The sequence below is a fragment of the Haemaphysalis longicornis genome, unplaced genomic scaffold, assembly GCF_048455015.1.
Source record: "Haemaphysalis longicornis isolate Haplotype H1 unplaced genomic scaffold, Haemaphysalis longicornis Haplotype H1 scaffold_1, whole genome shotgun sequence".
In the NCBI taxonomy this organism is placed as follows: domain Eukaryota; kingdom Metazoa; phylum Arthropoda; class Arachnida; order Ixodida; family Ixodidae; genus Haemaphysalis; species Haemaphysalis longicornis.
The window spans coordinates 236,227,086-236,233,623 of NW_027526203.1; the positions used below are offsets into that span (position 1 = coordinate 236,227,086).

General features: G+C 48.1%; 1 pseudogene; it reads right to left on the reverse strand.

Moving 5' to 3' along the window:
* Positions 1-1,613: 1,613 nt before the first annotated feature.
* Positions 1,614-6,085, reverse strand: LOC144158235 (uncharacterized; annotated as a pseudogene).
* Between the last annotated feature and the right edge of the window lie 453 nt (positions 6,086-6,538).

Sequence of the window (6,538 nt, forward strand, 5' to 3'; positions counted from 1 at the left end):
AATGTGAGCCCGACTTGAGCCCGACGAATTTGCAAAATCTGAGCCCGAGCTCAGCCCAAGCCTGACGAACTTCTAAAATATGAGCCCAAGCCCACACCGAACCCTGAAGAATTCAATAAAATAAGCCCTAGTCCACTGGTCTATTGTTACATATCCTCCGTAGTCCGACAGGCTATAAACATGGAATCGAAGAATTTTCCTGTTAACCTAAAAAATGTAAGCCCAAGGCGAATGAGTACACTAAATTTAATTTTTCTTTAAACTTGGACGGAACCTTGTGCAACTTGAATATTGCCAGTCTTCGAAATCAAGGCCATTGCTGAAATTCGAGCAGACGATGTCCGGTTTAACCGCTTCATTTTTGCTTTTCCTCAAGTTATGTTGGCAGCTTGCCTTGAACCATTCTTTTAAATATTCTTACCTGAAGAAATGATGGGCTCTGCTTCTAAACTAGGATATTGTGCTATGTGGCTGCGGTGCCCTCGTTTTTTTGGCCCGCTCTCTCCTGCTATGCTGACAAGGCCCAGACATTCTTTATTGATGTGAAGGCTTTCTAAGCGCAGTCGTCTTTTTATTATATCTTTGAGGTGGCTTTGAAAACAAACTTTTTTTACTTCTTAGTGGATTTTGATGAAATTGGGTGGGTAGATTACCAATGTTTAAGAAAAAAAGAATCTGAAATTTCACGCAGATATCTTCAGTAGTTTTTATTTTAGAGTGGTCTACCTGAGGCATCTACAGGGCCAGATTGTGACAAGCCTAGCACGGCCAAGAAACAAAGCACTGAGCTGCAGTTGCTTTTATTATATGTCAGAAGGAAATATCAGAATTTTTTAATTGCCACACTTTTTTTATAAAGAACATTATTTCACCCTATTATTTTTTGCAAAAACTTGTTTTGGTATATTGCGGATACTGAAAAAACCAGACAGTATTTGCAAAATTTGAGACGGTCACAACACAAAGTGAACTTTGAAGATTACAGCGAAACAAACCGCACAAAAATCGGTGCATGCATTGTTGCGCTACGCTTTTCACTAGTGAGCTGATAAGCTAGAAACGCACTTTGGAGAAAACGGGCTTCAAACATTTGTAAACTTTTCTTTTCGTAAAAAATATATTGATTTTGTTTAAATTTGGTGTGTGCATTGCATGGGCTTTACAAAAAAGAATTCAATATTTCACAGAGACATGTGCAGCGGTTTTTATTTTACAGTGCCCTGCTTGAGGCATATACACGACATCTTGGTGAATTGGCTGGCACAACCAAGAAACATGGCACTGCCCTGAAGTTGCCTGTACTGTGTGCCAGAATGGTTCAGTCATGTTGGTACAGTCTTTGAATATTTTTTGAACCACCACACTTTTGGTACAAAATATCACAATCTACTGTGATGTACAAAAGCTTGTTTTTTTTTTCTTCTTGCTCAAACAAAAAAAGGCATTATGCACAAAATTTAACACTATCACGACACAAAATGTACTGTGAGGAATCCAGTGGAGCCAACAGAACAGAAATCGGTGCTTATATTGTTTTGATATGCTTGTCAGAACTGAGCTGCTGAGCCAAAATTGCACCCTGAAGAAAATCCACTGCAAAGTCTCCATGTGACCTAAAATGCGCCAGGGCTGTAGTCTTTGGCTGCCTTGCTGGCAGGTGGCTTCTTTGGTCGTTTGCCCTTAATTTCGTGCACTTTGGACGCCTTTCGCGTTCGTAGAAAAGCCTTTTCAGCTGCCCTTTGGAGGACTATCGCACCAGGCTCGAGTCCCAAGGTCTTGCACATTTCTGCATATGCAAGCAAGTTGCCGGCGTTGTACCTGCATACTGCCTCGTGTACTGCTGTCTCTACAGTGAACAATGAGGCGTGCTCATCATTTGAGAGCAGTGACCATATAACCAAGTGCAGGCTTTCTGCGGCATTCTGTGTCTTGCCCCCCTGGCACCTGGCCAGAAGCTGGTGGTCTGACAGACGCTGATATACTGGCAGCAGGGCTTCCGCAAAATGCCATGAAAACCTGTACTTGTGGGCTGGCTGTGGCTCCCCTTCAGCTTCGGCTGACCAGTGCTTGCACACAGCTCATGGTGCGGCTACTCATCAGTGGACGTCACGTGGTAAAACGTGGCCATCACTGCCCTCAGCATGTCTGCTACCTCACTGTTGTTGCGCAAGGCTAGACAATAGTATGTCGTCAACTTCTTGATCAGGTCTTGCGTGAGGCCTCCTCTTCCGCCCAGTGGCATACCCTTCAGTCCCTTCTTGATGACAGCACGAAATTGGGTCCCCGTTCGCTTCTTGACGTGGTTTATACAGTCTTCCTTGATGAGCGGAATGAAGCCATAAACTCCTTCCTGGCACAACGCCAGGTACGTACGACTGTCGCCATCACAAACGATGGTGGTGTAGCGGAGGCCATTTGTTTCCAGCGAGCGGCCAAAGAGCAGAAGTGGTACCTCAACTTCCATGTGCCCAGCGGCAACATCCGTGTTTTTTTGTCACTGATGCATCCGTTTCCAGTCGTTGTACTTAGGGTCAGTCTCTTTTGGCTCGAGGCTACAGCCGAGACAAACGTTTGAGAGCACTGCACAGTCTAGAACAAGTCGGGTGTAGAATTCAATCACGCACCCCACACCAATGTGAGAGGCATGGCCTCGTGTGAGCCACGTGCCGTCATATACAATGGTGATGTTCTTTGACAATGTAACTTCCATCTCAGCATACACTTTTTTTACCGCCTCGACAGCACAGTCAAAAATACTACGTGCAGCGGCTTCTGCTGCTGGCTTGAAGATGTTATTGCGGTGTTTTTGGTATGTTTTGTGGTGCAGGCCACGTTTCGAAAGTTCATGGTCGACCAGAAATCGTTCAGGGCAGTAGCTCATTTTCCAATCCCCTTCATTGCCTGCATGGGCCTTATGCTCACCTCAAAAGTCTTCGTTCCTTCTATTCTTCCCGAAGACCACTGGGAGTGAAGTTTGGTCTCGCAAGAACGGCAAGAAAGTTCCTTTTTCGTTGCCAGCCCAAACTCGGCTCCATGTTACACAAATAAACCTCTCTCCATGCAGACAGGGCATAGCGCATGCTCAACCATGGAGTTGAGGGCCGAGGCCTGAACCAGCAAAAAATGGTCATCAGAGCTTTCTGGAAGTTCTTCCTGGCTGTTTGTGAAGGAAAGCTTTGGCTCAGTCACAGACACCTCGCGGAGCGACGCACGAACGCTAGAGGCTTGCGCTTCTGCCGCCTCCACGGACACATATGCCGGTTCAATGTGCGACTCAATTGTCCGCGATGTGCTAGGCGTTGAAAACTCGCTTACCGCCGATCCATATTGGAGCTGGGGCTTCTGCGGAGCCGCAATGCCAGAGCTCGTCGACGGCAAACTCAGCGCGGCGTCACGCACATCGGAGTCGCTCAGGTCGCTGTTAGATAGCGGAACACTGCATCTGGTTTCAGGAAATCGTACCTCTGCCGATTTTTGCGATCGCGCACCCTGTTCCGGTCGATATCGGCGAGGAGAACGCACGGGGCTCCTCTGATGTACAGTCGCGCTCACTATGACCTACACCGCTCATCAGTATTCAGACGATTATATCGTCAAAACAATGACTATGTCCATATACGTTAGGATAAGGCTTGATTCATTAGGATGTTGTTCTCCTAATCCGCACTTGGTCTTTAACCCCGGGTGCCAGACAAAAGTCATATAAAGCTGTGAATACTAATGAGCGGTGTAGGTCATATATACGCCTCGAGATTCGCGATCGCTGCGCCGCCTGCCGCCGCTTCTCCGCGGCGTTTGCGGGATTAGCGCTGCGTGGCTGATAGGTGGTCATGCAGTGTTTTGGTTCTCTTTCGCTTCTCTTTGCCTTTCCGCGCACTAAACAACTTGTTAAGGTGACTTCTGTAAGCTAACTGCATGTTTAAGGCGCTTAAAAAAACAGCTGCGTCTTGGTAGAGTGCTCGAACGCCAACAAGAGCTACCTGGGGAGGCGGTTCTGCGCGCTTCTTGGCCGCTCTTGCGGGCGTCGGCGACGGAAGCAGCATATCACAGCTGGCACCTTCGAACACGTCAGCACAAGTGAATTCTATTTATTGTCACCTCGTTTAGACATGACATTGGCACTGTAAGAGGTTGTTTCGTTTTGCAGCGAAGACAACAAATGCGGCTTTGCTTCGAATATGCACGTCGTAGAAAAATATGTTTCGGGGATGTGATAACCCAATAGCGTACAAAAACTTGTGCCTTTTATGGGAATATAAGCCACGCGAAAATGTTAAGTACACTCAAAGGCTGCGCATTGTCAGATATGTGCCCACTCATGCCTTATGGTAAGAACCAAGGTATATGTTAAAAAACCACGGGAAAATGAATGGTCTGCAAGTCAGGAATAAATAGAATAGTCGTACGAGAATAAAAAAAAAACGAGTGCAGCTTCTGAAATGCTAAAGACGTTTGTTTGAGCAAGGTAGTATTCACCAGACCAACTAGATGCGAAATGCACTGATATTTCGCTAGACATGGGGGGGGGGGGGGGGGTTGGGGGAGGACGCTCAACTGTCGTTGTTTACAAATGCGGAGCGAAATCAACAAATGATCGTTTTATTAATCACACACACAAGCTGCGTGTTCACTTTTCGTTTGTTTTTCGCCTTCAACGAACGGCTGATCATTCGGCGGACGCATTTTTTAAAGACTACAGGGTAAGCAGTTCACAAGAAATACGAGGTGTCGTTGAAAGAGTTGATTGATTGATTGCAGGGTTTATCGGGCCGACGCAACGAAGACGATGAGGCACCCCGTAGTGGAGGGCTCCGGATTAATTTTGACCACCTGGAGATCCTTAACGTGCGCCGAAATCTCGTACACACGGGCTCGTTGGAAGAGTGTCGTATCTGATAAGGGTCTCTGATTTCGGTTTATGCTAGATTCTGCAGCTTCCCAGTGTCATACGACGATGTTTCGAAGGAGAGTTTGGTCGCGGACGCGGATTACTCTATAAGCCCATCTTCGCGCTTCTCGTGGAGGATAAATGTAACAGATGAATCTTAGCGAGCGCTCACCTCGGGACAAGACGACCCAGCATTAAATTTGTCGTCGTGTGCTGACTCCGGAGTGTAATTTTGCATTATTCATCGTACTTCTTTGGTACAATGTTTGCGAAATTTATGCAGCATTGGCTTGTTCAGGGTACTGATATCTGATATGTGATATTGGCAGGCGTAACTTGCGTGCTGTCAGGTATGAGTGCTACGCTGGATTTTGTATACTCGGTTACAACTCAAGAACGGCACCACCTCATGTAGTGTATCACTCCGCTAAAGCGCCGGACCCGTGACGTCAGTGCGCGCGCGTTTTGAAAGGGGTTTGCTATGGATGCGTGATATCGTCTGCCTTGTCTCACGCAGTTTGTTTGTCGTCACTTGAGTCGTTTATAAGCATATAAAGTCCAAAAAATCACGGGAACGGCTAACGCCATGTTCAAAATATTCCCAGTAACGCCCTACTTGCGCCGCGCGGAGAAACACCCGGCAACGGTGATAAGGCACGGCGGCAACTTCCGGTGCCATTCTTAAGTTGTCACCGAGCATAGTGCACAAAGTCGATTTACATCATAATGTGTATGGCCGCAACATGACCATCGGAGGAAACATTGCTTACGGAGACACTGCCACTAAATTTCAGGGCAGCGGAATTGCAATCAGCTGCATGCAAATGCTGGCTTTGGGACGCTGGCCTGTGACACACGCCCGGCGCTCAATAGATCTTTCTAAGATCGCGTCATAAACGTTTATACTCTTGTGAACACAACAGGCTTGCAAACAGAGTGCCTGCTCCACGTTATTCGGCATTTCGAACGTGGACAAACGGTAAATCGCTCTCTTTAACGAGCCCCAAAAGCAGCGCCGACAGGGGGGAGCGGGCCGGGGACTCCCGCGCCTGCGTTCGAAACGGACCGCTAGGGGGATTTCAGTGGCGCCCCTACAGGCCGCGCTCGAGGCGTATAGTGAGCGCGACTGTACGGTGGCCTCTGGCGAGATGAGTAGTTCCACCGCTGAATCATGTTGAAAGTCGCCCGCTGCACCATGGTCCATGGCTTGTTGACTGCCCGAGGTTCGCTCGTTCATCATCGCTTGCTAGCGCAGTTTGAGGAAGGTCACGGCGGCTGATGGCCGCTTGCTCTTCCGCAGGAGAAGAGTCACGCGACTCGTGGACATGAGGCGCGAAGAGTTGGCACCGCTTTGCCGGTTCAACAGGCTTGCGCTTCCTTTTACCGTCCGCGAATATCGTCCGGTACTTTCTTCTTTTGGTATTACCACCCATGACAAAAGCTTCGCTGGCGTAAAACGTCAGAGATAAGCGCTGAGTCTAAACTTTTTCGTTTTTCCGCAGCAGGAGAAGGCGCAAGTGTGGAGACGCTCCCCCGCGCGCGGGAGCGCGGGAAGTCGCGGCAACCAATCAGAAGGCGCGTTCAAGGTCGCGCCGCCGGGAGCCATCGCCGGCGCGTGTCAGGGGATTTTAATTTCCTGTTTTTTTTTAA